We start from the raw sequence: 14895 nt of genomic DNA on the forward strand, positions 1-14895 counted from the left end.
GAAAAAAAGCCCGGTCCCCCTCAGTCCGATTCTATCCTGGCCAGACTAACGAGGTTCTCTCCTCGAGGTTCTTCCTGATATTGGCTGGGTTTTGAGGGCCCCTTCCAATTTGGACATTCATTCTTCCACTGTCCCTTCTCTTTGCAGTATACACATTGGTCCTTTGCTAAGGGGGCTCTGGGCTTCCCCTCTTTTGGTGGTTGGGGTCTTCCCATCTTTGCAGTGTCTGTTTCTTTTAGTGTTGCTGCAAGAAGAGTGGCCTTCTCTTTTAGTCTCTCTGCTTCTCTTTCGGCTGTGACTTCTCTGTTTATGAAAACTTTATTGGCGACCTCTATCAGCTGAGTGATATTCATCCCAGCAAAGCCCTCTAACTTCTGGAGTTTTCTTCTGATATCTGGGGCAGCCTGTGCCACAAAGGAGGTATTTACCATTTGTTGACTTTCTGGTGCCCCATGGTCAAACGGGATGTATGCATGGTATGCCTACATAGTTTTTTGCAGTAGTCTCTGGGAGACTCCCCAGGCTGCTGTGTGACTGACGATATTTTAGTCATGTCCATGGGCTTTTTCGTTCCAGCTCGGATTCCCCAAAGGAGGGTTTCCTGATATCACCAGATATGGCCTTGTCCTTCTTCTGTCGTGAAATCTCATGTTGGGCGTTCTTCAGGCACAGCAGCTTGAGCCCAGACAGCAGGGTCATTGATCCCTGGAGGTGTGTGATTTCTTAGATACTGTCGTGTTTCTATTCTTCTTCTTTTTTCTGTATTAAACAGAGTATGGAGTAACTGTTGACAATCTTCCCAAGTCGGTCGGTGGGTCTGGAAGAGGGACTCCATCAAGTCGACTGTTGCTTGTGGCTTCTCAGAGTATGATGGAGTGTTGTGTTTCCCATTGAGGAGGTTGGTTGTAGAGGAAGGTTGATAATACATCATGGAACGGCTGGCTGGACTGTGCAATCCTCATTCTGTCTTTCAGGCTCTCTTGTCTCCCTTACAGGCATTTGGAGAGTGTCAGGTCTGGGTCTGGGGCACAGTCTGGCTGCTGGCCCTGGTTGGGGAGGGTTCTCCGGGTCTGGGAGTAGAGGAGAGATGGGCGGCATGTCTGTCCGTCTGGTGGAGGAGAGACAGACAGAGGAGGAGTTTCAAGCTTAGGGTCAGCGGGGAGGGAGCCCGGTGAGTCATAAGGTGGTGGAAAGACGGGATCTTCCTCCAGGTCTCCTGAAAACACTAGGGGAACAGTAGGTTGCTTCTTTGGTTTCCTGGGTGAGTCTCTTGATAAGGCAGCTAAAACCTTTGCCTGACTCTGCTTGCTATGGATGAATCGCAAGGCGGAGGATTGGGCAATTTCAAGCCAGAAGTCAATGTATGGAAATTGATCAGGGTGACCTGGGTTCCCAGTGACCATCAGCCAAACCCGCTGCGCCACTGGAGCATCTAATGTCCCTTCCGGGGGCCATCCTACATTGAACACGGGCCATTCTAGTTCACAAAAGGTCCTTAACTTCCTGGGTGTCATTTTCACCCCATAATTGCCTGAAAATCCCTTTTAAAAATGTTTTCAGCATGACCTCTAAAATCATAGGCTTATTCTGTTTTGATCCCATTATTAATTCCTTTCTTGTGTTCAGTGTGGAGGAGACAGACAAAGGGAGGGTATCCCGTCAAATGAGAGGACCAATCAGATACTCCACTGGTCACGTTCAGGAGGGAAACTTTAGGTGAGGCTTGGCGGAAGTGGACTCAGCTTTGTGACTTGCGATCAGAATCTAATCCAATGCCACCCTGGACGTTATGCCTTTCACTGCCACACAGGTGAGCCCACTCAGACTCCATAGACTTTTGGGGACCTTAAGCGTGCCTGTCAGTGGAGCTACAAACTCGAACTCAACTGGCGAGTCTGGCCGAGCCACACATTCACACACACATACACACCAGAGGCTATTACATTCCCTCCCACAAATTTTTCTACCTGTGAGACCACTAAGGTCTCTGGGGAGTGATCAGGTCCCCCTTCCATCCTTTTGGGTGGGCCTGACTACTTTGGGGCCCTGGCCTTACCGGTTCCAACATCCTGTCCAGGTCCTCACCTACCAGGTCTCTTTGAGTCCCACGAGAATGAGGGAGCAGGCCGGCGGGAGGCGACCAAACAGGAGACTGCCGAAATCCAGGCAGGACGCCCATTCTCCTTTACGATCCCTCGTTCCATCACCGCCTAGCCGTTTTCCCAAACCAGTGGCAACAACGGGCCAGAGCAGTTGGGTTTCCCAGTCAGGGAACCAAATATGTTACAGAACCAGGTTGCAACACTGGCAGAAAAACCAAGCGGCACTTGGAGATCTTGGTGGATCAGAGATTTATTTAACACCGGCGGGCTCAGAGGAGATCCTTTCTCCAAACAGCTGAGCCCCCAGTGCAAGTGGGAAGGGTAATTTATAGTTGTCAGCTTCTGTATTCCTGGCAGGTTTTCGCGCCTGCGGCAAGAAGAACCCAGAAGAGGGGTCTCTAAGCTAGAGACCAGAGCTCGGTTTAGTCCCGGTGGGCCATCTTTGGCGCGGTACTTCATTTATTTCTCCAACACTTCCAGGGGAGCTTTGCATACTGCCCACAAACAGTACCCCTTCTCTCTGAGCCTCCTCGCTCAAGGCGCGCAAGATCCCCAGGAAACTTCCCTGAGCGAAGCACCCCCAGCTGCGGGAACTTACTTGGGTTCCACGTGTAGAGACTTCACAACAGCTGGGAACCGGGGCGAGAGCCAGGTGCGCAGGGGAGCGCCGAGGCCGGGGAGCCACCAGCCAGGAGAGCGCGGAAACCCGGGAGCGGCGAGCCGAAGGAGCGCGGAGACCGGGAAGCCGCGAGCCGGGGGAGCGCGGAGACCCGGGAGCGGCGAGCCCGGGGACCGGAGGCGCGGAGACCCGGGAGCGCCGGGGAGCTCACAGCACCAGCAGCTGCGGGAAGCGCTGGGCGGGTGCAGCCTTGCGCCCCGGCCCGGAACGGGAACTGGACGGGAGGGCACTTGCGGCCGCGCCCGCCTGCCTCGCCTGGCAGAGCAGAGGGGCGGAGGCGGTGCCGGCCGGACGGGGCGGGGTCGGCGCTGGGGCCGCCGGCTTGCGGGAAGTCTGGAGACGCGGCGCACAGAAAAGTGGCCGCGGGCAGCCCCAAGGCGCGCTCCGCGCCGGCCGAGAGCTGCCAGCCGCGGGCAGGGCCGAGTGGGCAGGCGGGAGAGTTGGCCCGGGGGTGACACTCTTGGGAACTCCTTGCGCCACGGTGGCCGCGAGTCCAGACCCTCCCCTTAATAGTATCAACCCAGATCCTGCAACCAGAGGCAAATCCTGGGCAAGACGGTGAAACTCTCGTTAAAATGGGACACGTGCGCCTGGATGAAAACTAGCTTGGAAGAATCAAACTTTTTACGACAGAGCATATACGTAGATTTATACTTTAAAAATTTTTTGTTTATTTATTTACGTATTTAATGTTTTCTTTATTTCTGAGCGAGACAGAGCATGAACTGAGTAGGGGCAGAGAGAGGGGAACAGAGGACCCGAAGCAGGCAACGTGCTGACAGCAATGAGCCCCATGCGGGCTGGAACTCGGGAGTGAGATCATGACCTCAGCGAGGCCTCGCCCTCAAACGAGCCACCCAAGCGCCTCTAGATTTATACTTTTTAAAATCTAAGTCTTTCTTTCCGTTCTTAAATCTTTTCTTGACGGTGTACATTTATACTGTATACATTAATCAGTGATGACTCATAAAGGAGTTTTTAAACACACTAATAAGTTTCCAATAAAATATTTTTAAACGTTTTAAATGGAGAACGTCTACATAAAGCATACCTATAAAAAGTGGTCATTCACATTAAAATACATTTGGCCACGTGACCACAAATATGCATGAATATTTAAGTTCCTATCAAAAGGCTGCCTTCTGAGAGAAGTATGTTCATAACTCAAAAGTAAAACTTCGCAGGGTCGCCTGGGTGACTCAGTCGGTGGGGCCTCCGACATGGGCTGAGATCGTGATTTCCCAGTCGGTGAGCTGGGCCCCCAGACTGGCTCTGTGCTGAGAGCTCAGAGCCTGGAGCCCTGCTTCAGATTCTGTGTCTCCCTCTCTCTCTGCCCCTCCCCTGTTCATGCTCTGTCTCTCTCTGTCTCAAAAATAAATAAACGTTAAAAAAAAATTAAAAAAAATAAAATAAAACTTTGCAAAAATAAAATTGATGGGATACAAAGTACAACTTGTAAGGACCAACATGAAGACAACATACTAATCCTTTCAGTTTACCCTTGTTTTAACCTCTGGTAGAAAATTTTTAAAAACTCTCTGTTCTTCTCCGATTCTGATATGTATCTTCCATGACTTTTAAACTCTCATATTTCCCATATACTGCTTCTGTGGCTGCATTCTGAGTAACTTCATTTCTGTCTTACCATTCCCCAATTATTTTGCAGATATTTTGTAGAGGTGTGCAGACCTCGCAAGAGCTGGGAGCCCATCTGCTCTTTAACCCATCTGTGGTAGGCAGAATGGTGCACATCCCTCCCACCCCCCCCCACTGCCCCCATAACGTTCACGTCCTACACGTGGAAACTCTGAATATGAAAAGCAGAATTAAGGTAGCAGATGGAATTTAGGGTGCTAATCAGCTAACGTTGAGCTGGGAAAATTATGGTGGATTATCCAGGTGAGTCTTACGTAGTCATAGGGGTCCATAAAAATGAAGTGGGAGACAGAAAAAGGAGAATCAGAGAGATGGTAACCAGAGAAGGATGTGGCCTGATGTTGCTGGCTTTGAAGATGGAGGAATAGGGTTCTGAGCCAAGGACCATGGTGGTTTCTAGAAGCTGTAAAGGCAACAAAATAGATTCTTCCATTGAGCCTCAAAAGGAACAGTCTTGCTGACACTTTGATTTTGGCACAATGAGACTCATTTCAGACTTCTGACCTCCAGAACTGTAAAATAATGAATTTGTGTTGTTTTAAGCCACTAAATCTATGGTAACTTGTTACAGCAGCAATAGAAGACCAATATACCATCACTTAAGTTCTTACTGTTAACAATATATTTACTTTCTCAACATCATGGTTCTATTTCTAGTACTCTTGGTCATTTTTTAAACCTTTTTAATGGTTATTTTTTTGAGAGACAGAGACAGATCCCGAGCAGGGGGCAGAGAGAGAAGGAGACACAGAATCTGAAGCAGGCTCCAGGCTCCAAGATGTCTGCACAGAGCCCAATTACAGGGCTTGAACCTATGAACTGTGAGATCATGACCTGAGCAGAAGTCAGACGCTCAACAGACTGAGCCGTCCAGGTGCCCCTCTAGTTTTCCAATAGTCTCCTGTTCTTTGCTAATTCCATCACTTGTTCTTTCTTTTCTTTCCTTCCTCCCTTCCTCCCTCTCGCTCCCTCCCTCCCTCTCTTTCTCTCTCTCTTCTTTCTCTCTCTCCTTCTCCCTCTCTCTCTCCCTCTCTTTCTCTCTTTCTTTGTTTTCTTTCTCTCTCTCCCTCTTTCCTTCCTTCCTTCCTTCCTTCCTTCCTTCCTTCCTTCCTTCCTTCCTTAGTGGTGGGTTGGGCAGAGGAAGAGAAAGAATCCCAAACAGGCTCCATGCCCAGCACAGAGCCCGATGTGGCTCTCCAGCCCACAACTGTGAGGTCATGACCTGGGTGGAAATCAGAAGTTGGGTGCTTAACTGACTGGGCCACCCAGGTGCCCCAAATGCCATCACTTTAAAAAATACATAGTTATTTTTTGTTTTGTTTTTCATTAAAATCTTTATTTTGAGATAATTACAAATTCACGTGCAGCTGGAAGAAATAATGCAGAGAGATCCATTTACCCTTAACCCAATTTCTCCCAATGGTAGTATATTCCAGAATTACAGTGCAAGATCACAACCAGGGCATTGGCACTGATACGGTCAAGATACAAAACATTTCCATCATTACAAAGATGCCTCATGTTGCATTAAATCACCATTAAATCACCTTTGCACCTTTGTGTGGGTCTGGTTCTGGGTTCTGTTTCATTGATCTATGTGTTTATCCCTTTGCCAGTACCATATAGTCTTGAAATGATTCTTCTCATTTTATTCTTCTTTTTCAAAATTGCTTTACCTACTCTAGTTCCTTTGACTTTCTACATAATTTTTTTTGTTTAATTTTTAATTTTTTTATTTTAGACAGGGGGAGGGGCAGAGGGAGAGAGAATCTCAAGCAGACTCCATGCCCATCACAGAGCCCAACACAGGTCTGGATCGCATGACCATGAGATCATGACCTGAGACAAAATCCAGAGTCAGACACTTAACTGACTGAGCCACCCAGGTGCTCATAATAAATTTTGGAAAATAATCTGGCTGGGACTTTTATGGGAATTGTTTTAAACCTGTACCAGAGAGAACTGACATCTTTACTGTGTTGAGCCTTCCAATCCATGAACATGGTATGTCACTCCATTTATTTAGATCTTTGATTTCTTTCATCAGTGTTTTTTCATCTTCAGCATATGAGGCTTACATATGCTTTGTAAGATTTACACTTAAGTATGTCATTTTTTAAAAAAATCAATTGTATATGTCGCAGGTAAGAATGTAAAACGGTTCAGCCAATGTGGGAAATAGTTTGATGGTTCCTCAAAAGGTTAAACAGAATTACCATATGATCCAGCAATTCCACTCCCAGGAATAAACCCCCCCAAAGCGGAAAAAAGATACTCAAGTTCTTGGAAAATGGTGGACTAAGTGAGATCCTAAGCTTACCTTGTCCCATGGGCACACCTAGAAAACAGCCACGTCAGTGCATCCAATCCAGAAAATGACCTGAAGACTGAGAGAACAGACATTCCACAGTTAATTGTAGAGATGATACATCAAAAAAGATAGGAGGAGCAGAGACAGGCTTGAGAACCAAAGTCCCAAGGAAACTAACCATAAATAGGAGGGATACCACAAGCATGGAGAACGGAAAGAAGCAGACCCTACCTTAGGTACTCTAGATATGGGGGACCTGCACTTAGAAGATGAGTCCCCATAACATTTGGCTTTGAAAACCAGTGGTGCTTAACTTCATGAGTCTTTATAACCAGAGGGGCTTAACTCCAAGTACTTTAAAAATCAACAGGCTGGAGGGTGATAGGAAACAGTACTCACTCTTAAAGAGACAGCATAACAAGAAGCCCCAATGAGACACAGCATAGAGACAGCAATTTGAAAAGCACCTGGGGTGTGCCCAAAGGAGGTTGATTTACTCATCCTAGAAGGTGTGCTGGAGGGGCAGGGATCTTTAGACTTCTCTAAGAACCAAAGAGCTGGCAGGAACCATTTCTCTCCACCTTCCCTTCAGTCTAGATAGCCAGACATCAGCAGGAAATAGCACCAACACTCTCCATCTACCTTGTTCATACCACATGACCCACCCCTACATTCTCCTGCAGATCTGCCCCATCCAACCTGCCCCATTAGGTAGGAGTCTCTCCAAAGAAGCTCCTGCTACATCTCATCCTGAAAGCAGCCCCTGCAAGACCATCGTCACTCCAAAGTGACTCCTGCCCAGAGAGAAGGGAAGATAACAACACACACCAGGATACTCACAATCCCAGAAGCCCAACATTATAACTGGCAGTGTAGAGAGAGTGCCCCACTGATCAGTGCATCTGCAGCCCCTGCAGGCATCTGGCTTGATGTCTGGCCAACCCACCAACAAAAGCCTCTCGTGGGATGAGGCAAGAAAACGCACCTTGCAGTTTGGTGCTACTGCAACCCCAGAAAATGGGCTGAGGACAGGCATCTGGTCTGATTGCTGCCACCACCCCACTACAAGCCCATGACAGTCTCAGACTGACCCCTTAACAGCACAGTGATCAAACCTGGCCCACAACAGACAAGGTGACAACTGAACTGTAGGCAAACAAGGATCTGCCACAATGGTAGAGCACACAAAACTCACACAGGAGACACCCTGAAGTGCTTGGTTCTGGTGAGGAGGGGACATTGTGCTATAGGGTACTACAGGAACTCTTCTTCATAAGGTCACTCCTTTCAAGTTCAGGAGATGTAACTGACTTTCCTAATACATAAAAACAAACATGAGAGTTAGACAAAATGAAGAGACAGAGGAATATGTCCCAAAGGAAAGAAAAGGACAAAACCACAGCAAAAAAGCTAAATGAAATGGAGATAAGCAGTATGCCTGATTAAGGATTCAAAGTAATGGTCATAAAGATACTAGACTTGAGGAGCCTGGGTGGATCAGTTGGTTAAGCATCTGACTTTGTTTCAGGTCATGATCTCATGGTTCATGGGTTCGAGCCCCACGTTGGGCTCTTTGCTGACAGCTCAGAGCCTGGAGCCTGCTTCAGATTTTGTCTCCCTCTCTCTGCCCCTCCCCCCCACACACACTCTGTCTCACTCTGTCTCTCAAAAATAAATAAATATATTTTTTAAAAAAGATACTTATTGGACTTGAGAAAAGAGTGGAGGACCTCAGTGAGACCCTTTACAAAGAGATAAAAATATAAAAAAGAACCAACTGGAGATGAAGAACTCAATAACTTAAATTAAAAATATACAAGATGGAAACAATAGTAGAGTAGAAAAAGCAGAAGAATGGATCAGCAACCTGGAGGACAGAGTAATGGAAAACAATCAAGCTGTACAGCAAAAACAAAAAAGAATAATAAAAAAATGACAATAGGTTAGGGGGATTCAGAGACACCATCAAGTGTAATAACATTCACACTATAGGGGTCCCAGAAGGAGAAGATAGAGAAAAGGGGGCAGAAATTTTATTTTTAAGAAATAATAGCTAAAAATTTCCCAACAAAATCAACCCAAGGAGGTCCACACCAAGACAGGAAATAATGAAAATGGCAAAAAGCAGTGATTAGGAGAAAAATTTTAAAGCAGGAAGAAAAAAGAAAACAGTTACATATAAGAGGAACCCCATAAGGCTATCAGCCTATTTTTCAGCAGAAATTTTGCAGGACAGAAGGGAGTGGCATGACATATTCAAAGTGCCTAGCATTGATAGCAAGCTTATCATTCAGAATAGAAGGAGAGATAAAGAGTTTCCCAGACAAAGAAAGTTAAAGGAATTCATCACCACTAAACCAATCTTACAAGAAACATTAAACAGAATTATTTTATTTATTTTGAGAGAGAGAGTGAAAGCAGGGGAGGGGCAGAGAGAGAGAGAGGGAGAGAGACCACAGAGCCTAACGTGGGGCTCGAACTCACAAACCACGACATCATGATCTAAGCCAAAACCAAGAGTAGATGCTTAACTGCCTGAGCCACCCAGGCATCCCTAAATGGAATGTTTTTTAAAAAATTCCTTAAGTAATCACTATACTCAACATGGGGCTCTAACTCACTACCCTGAGATCAAGAGTTGCATGCCACCGGGCACCCCTAAATGGATTCTTTGAGTGGAAAGAAAAGGCCATAATGAGGAATAAGAAAATTATGAAAGGAAAACATTTCACAGGAAACTACATACATAATAAAAGTAGTAGATCAATCACATATAAAACCACTACAGAGGTAAAAGGACAAAAGCAGTAAAATCAATTATATCTATAAAAATTAGTCAAGGGATTCACAAAACAAAAGGATGTAAAGTGTGGTATCATACACATAAAATGGGTGAGGGGAGTAAAAATACAGTGCTTTTAGAATATGTTCAAATTTAAGTGACCATCAACTTAATATAGACTGCTATATACATAAGATGTTATATATGACCCTAATGATAACCACAAATCAAAGAAATAAAGAGAAAGAAATCCAAGCACATCACTCAAGAAAGCCATCAAACCACAAGTGAAGAGAGCAAGAGAAGAAAGGAACAGAGAAGAACTGCAAAAATGACCACAAGACAAGTAACAAAATGGCAACAAGTACATATCTATTAATAACTACTTTGAATATAAATGGACTAAATGCTCCAATCAAAAGACATAGGGTGATAGAATGGATAAAAAAGCAAGGCTTATCTATATCTTGCCTATAAGAGACTTGCTTCACACCTAAAAAGACATGCAGATTGAAAGTGAGGGGATGGAGAGGTGCCTGGGTGGCTCAGTCAGTTAAGCATCCAACTTCAGCTTGGGTCATCATCTCACAATTGGTGGGTTTGAGCCCCATGTCAAGCTCTGCACTGGCAGAGCCTGCTTGGGATTCTCTCTCCCTCTCTCTCTGCCCCTCCCTGCTCTCTCTCAATCTCTCTCTCTCTCCCTCCCCCTCTCCCTCTCTACCCAAAATAAATAAATAAACATTTAGAAAAAAAAGAAAGTGAAGGAATGGCAAAATATTTACCATGCAGACGGAAGTGAAAAGAAAGCTGGGTTAGTAATGCTTACATTGGACAAAACAAAAACTGTAACAAGAGACAGAGAAGGAGTGATGAAGGGAACAATCCAACAAAAGAATATAACAATTGTAAATATTTATGCACTCAATATGAAAGCACCTAAATACATAAAGCAACTATTAGCAGACATAAAGGAAGCAGACATAAAGGAAGAAATTGACAGTAATCCAATAATAGTCAGGGACTTTAACACCCCACTTACAGCAAGAGATAGGTCATCCAGATAGAGAATTAACAAGGAAACAGTGACTTTGAATGACATTTTGGACCACATGGACCTAACAGATACATTCAGAACATTCCATCCCAATACAGCAGAATACACATTCTTTTCAAGTGCACATGAAACATTCTTCAGAATAGATCACTTTTTAGGCCACAAAACAAATCTCAATAAATTTAAAAAGATTGAAATCATATCATGCATCTTTTCTGACCACAGTGATATTTAACTAGAAATCAATCATAAGAGGGGCACCTGAGTGGCTCATTTGGTTAAGCATCTGACTCTTGATCATAGCTCAGGTCTTGATCTCAGGATCATGAGCGAACTCTGTGTTAGGCTCCACAGTGCACATGGAGCCTACTTCAAAAAAAAAAAAAAAAAGCAATCCAAGAAAAAATCTGGAAAGAACACAAATACATAAAGACTAAATAACATGCTACTAAACAGTGAATGGGTCAATCAAGAAATCAAAGAGGAAATCAAGTCATGAGACAAATGAAAGTAAAACCACAATTGTCCAAAATCTTTGAGATGCAGCAAAAGCTAAGAGGGAAGATTATAGCAATACAGGTGTACCTCAAGAAGCAAGGAAAATCTCAAATAAACAACCTAACCATATACCTAAAGGAGCTAGAAGAATAAGAATAAATAAAGTCCAAGGCCATTAAAATGAAGGACATAATAAAGATGAGAGTAGAAATAAATGAAATAAAGATTAAAAAAATAGAACAGACAAATGAAACCAGGAGCTGGTTCTTTGTTTGTTCGTTTTTAAGTAAGCTCTAGGCCCAATGTGGGGTTTGAACACATGACCTTGAGATCAAGAGTCACATGCTCTACTGACTGAGCCAGCTAGGCATCCCAGGAACTGGTTCTTTAAAAGATCAACAAAATTGATAAACCTTTAGCCAGACTCATCAAAAAGAAGAAAGAGGACTCAAATAAATAAAATCACAAATAAAGGAGGAGAAATAACAACCAACACCACAGAATTACATTTATTATTTATAATATTCTCTTACAAAGGATTATAAGAGAATATTATAAAAAATTATATGTCAATAAATTGGACAACCTAGAAGAAATGGATAAATTCCTAGAAACATATAACCTCCCAAAACTGATTCAGGAGGAAATAGAAGATTTGAACAGATCAATTATTAGTATTGAAATTGAGTCAGTAATAAAAAAAACTCCCAAAACACAAAAGTCCAGGACCAGGTGGCTTCTCAGTTGAATTCTACCAAATATTTGAAGAAGAGTTAATACCAATTATTCTCAAACTGTTCCAAAACATAGAGGAGGAAGGAAAGCTCCCATATTCATTTTATAAGGTCAGCATTACCCCCAATCACAAAACCACATAAAGATATTGCAAAAAAACAAAACTACAGACCAATACCTCTAATGAACACAGGTGCAAAAATCCTCAACAAAATATTAGCAAATGGAATCCAAAAATACATTTAAAAAATCATTTGCCATGTTCAAGTAGGATTTCTTCCAGGGATGTAGGGATAGTTTGATATTCACAAATTAATAGATGTGATACATCACATTAACAAGAGAAAGGATAAAAAAATTATGATCATCTCAGTAGATGCAGAAAAAGCATTTGGCACAGTAAAACATCCATTCGTGATGAAAACTCTCAACAAAGTAGGGTTAGAAGGAATGTATCTCAACCTAATAAAGGCCATATATGAAAATCCCACTGCTAACATCACATTCAAAGGTGAAAAACTGAGAATTTTTCTCTAACATCAGGAACAAGACAAGGATGTCCAGTCTCACCACTTTTATTAAGCTTAGAAATGGAAATCGAAGCCACAGCAATCAGACAAGAAAAAGAAAAAGGCATCCAAATTCATGAGGAAGAAGTAAAACTTTCACTATCTACAAATGACATGATACCATATATACAGAAAACCCCAAAGACTCCACTAAAAAACTACTCAAATTAATAAATGGATTCAGCAAAGTTGCGGGACACAAAATATATGCAGACATTGGCTGCATTTCTATACCCTGATAATGAAGCAGCAGAAGTGAAATTAAGAAAGTATTCCCAATTACAAATGCACCAAAATGACAAGAAGAATAAACCTAACCAAAGAGGTGAAAGAACTACACTCTGAAAACTATAAGACATCAATGAAAGAAAGTGAAGATGACACTTCAACAAATGGTATTGGGAAAACTGGACAGCTACATGTAAAAGAATGAAACTGGGTGATTCTTTCATCATACACAAAAATAAAGTCAAATGGATTAAAGACCTGAATGTGAGACCTGAAGCCATAAAAGTCCTAGAAGAGAGCACAGGTAGTAATCTCTCTGACGTCAGCCATAACAACATTTTTTTAGATATGTCTCCTGAGGCAAGGGAAATAAAAGCAAAAATAAACTATTGGGACTACATCAAAATAAAAAGTTTCTGTACATTGAAGGAAACAATCAACAAAACTAAAAGGCAACCTAATGAATGGGTGAAGAAAGACATATCCAATAATGTGTTAGTATCCAAAATATATAAAGAACTGATACAACTCAATACCCCCCAAACTCAAATAATCCAATTTAAAAAATGGACGGAAGGTATGAACAGACATTTCTCCGAAGAAGACATACAGACACATGAAAAGATGCTCAACATCACTCATCATCAGGGAAATGCAAATCAAAACCACAATGAGATATTACCTCACACCTGTCAGAATGGCTAAAATCAACAACATCAGAAACAACAGATGCTGGTGATAATGTGGAGAAAAAGGAACCCTACTACACTGTTGGTGGGAATGCAAACTGGAGCAGCCATTGTGGAAAACAGTATGAAGATTCCTCAAAAAGTTAAAAATAGACCTACCCTATGATCCAACAATCACACTACTGGGTAGGTACCCAAAGAATACAAAAACATTAATTCAAAGGGTTACATGCAAACCCTGTGTTTATTAAGCATTATTTATAATAGCCAAGATATGGAAGCATCCCAAGTGTCCATCGATGGATGAATGGATAAAGAAGATGTGGTATGTATATACAATGAATGTTATTCAGCCATAAAAAAGAATGAAACTTTGCCATTTGCAACAACATGGATGTTGTTAAGCGAAATAAATCAGAAAGACAAATACCATATGATTTCACTCATATGTGAAATTTATGAAACAAAACAAATGAGCAAGAGGAAAAGAGAGAGAGAGCTAAACCAAGAAACAGACCCTTAACTATAGAGAACAAACTGATGGTTATTAGAGGGGAAGTTGGAGGAGGGAAGATGGATTAAATAGGTGATGGGGATTAAGAAGTGCATATGTGGGGTGCCTGGGTGGCTCGGTCGGTTGAGCGTCTGACTTCGGCTCAGGTCATGATCTCACGGTCCGTGAGTTCGAGCCCCGCGTCGGGCTCTGTGCTGACAGCTCAGAGCCTGGAGCCTGTTTCTGATTCTGTGTCTCCCTCTCTCTCTGCCCCTCCCCTGTTCATGCTCTGTCTCTCTCTGTCTCAAAAATAAATAAACGTTAAAAAAAAAAAAAAAAAATTAAAAAAAAAAAAAAAAAAAAGAAGTGCATATGTGATGAGCACCAGGTGATGTATGACATTTTGAATCATTATATTGTATACCTGAAACTAATATAACACTGTATATTAACTAACTGGAATTAAAATATAAGCTTCGGGGTGGCTGGGTGGTTCAGTCGGTTAAGTGTCTGACTTTGGCTCAGGTCATGATCTCATGATTCATGAGTTCAAGTCCTGTGATGCAGCATGGAGCCTGCTTCGGATTCTCTGTCTCCTTCTCTGTCTGTCCCTCCCCTGTTCATACATTCTCTATGAAAAATAAATAAATACACATTAAAAAATAAACAAAAGCTAAAAAAAAAAAAAGAAAACAATCAAGGTCACCTGGGTGGCTCAGTCAGTTAAGCATCTGACTCTTGATTTTGGCTCAGGTCATGATCTCATGGTTTGTGAGATCAATCTCCACATCAGGCTCTGTGCTGATAGTATGGAGCCTGCTTGGGATTCTCTCTGCCCCTCCCTGCTCTCTCTTTCTCTCTCAAAATAAATAAACATTAAAAAGAAAAGAAAAGAAAAGAAAAGGAAACAATCTCATTTCCAATTGCACCCAAAGGAATGAAATACCATAGAAAAAACATAACCCAAGGAGGTGAAATATTGTACTCCAAAAACTATAAAACACTGATGAAAGAAATTGAAGATGACCCAAACAAATGGAAATATATTCCATGCTCATGGACTGAAAGAATAAACATTATTAAAGTGTCCATCCTACCC

The 14895-nt window shown here is 42.7% G+C and overlaps 1 protein-coding gene across 1 annotated transcript in view; it reads right to left on the reverse strand.

Annotated features, from left to right (window-relative positions):
- NOD1 (nucleotide binding oligomerization domain containing 1) overlaps nucleotides 1-2947 on the reverse strand; it is a 76078-nt gene extending 73131 nt beyond the window's left edge. Inside the window, exon 1 of the mRNA XM_042921387.1 lies at nucleotides 2701-2947. The gene's annotated coding sequence lies outside the window, so the exon portion shown is untranslated. The remainder of the gene's footprint in view (nucleotides 1-2700) is intronic.
- Between the last annotated feature and the right edge of the window lie 11948 nt (nucleotides 2948-14895).

Source organism: Panthera leo, chromosome A2, assembly GCF_018350215.1.
Source record: "Panthera leo isolate Ple1 chromosome A2, P.leo_Ple1_pat1.1, whole genome shotgun sequence".
Taxonomy (NCBI): domain Eukaryota; kingdom Metazoa; phylum Chordata; class Mammalia; order Carnivora; family Felidae; genus Panthera; species Panthera leo.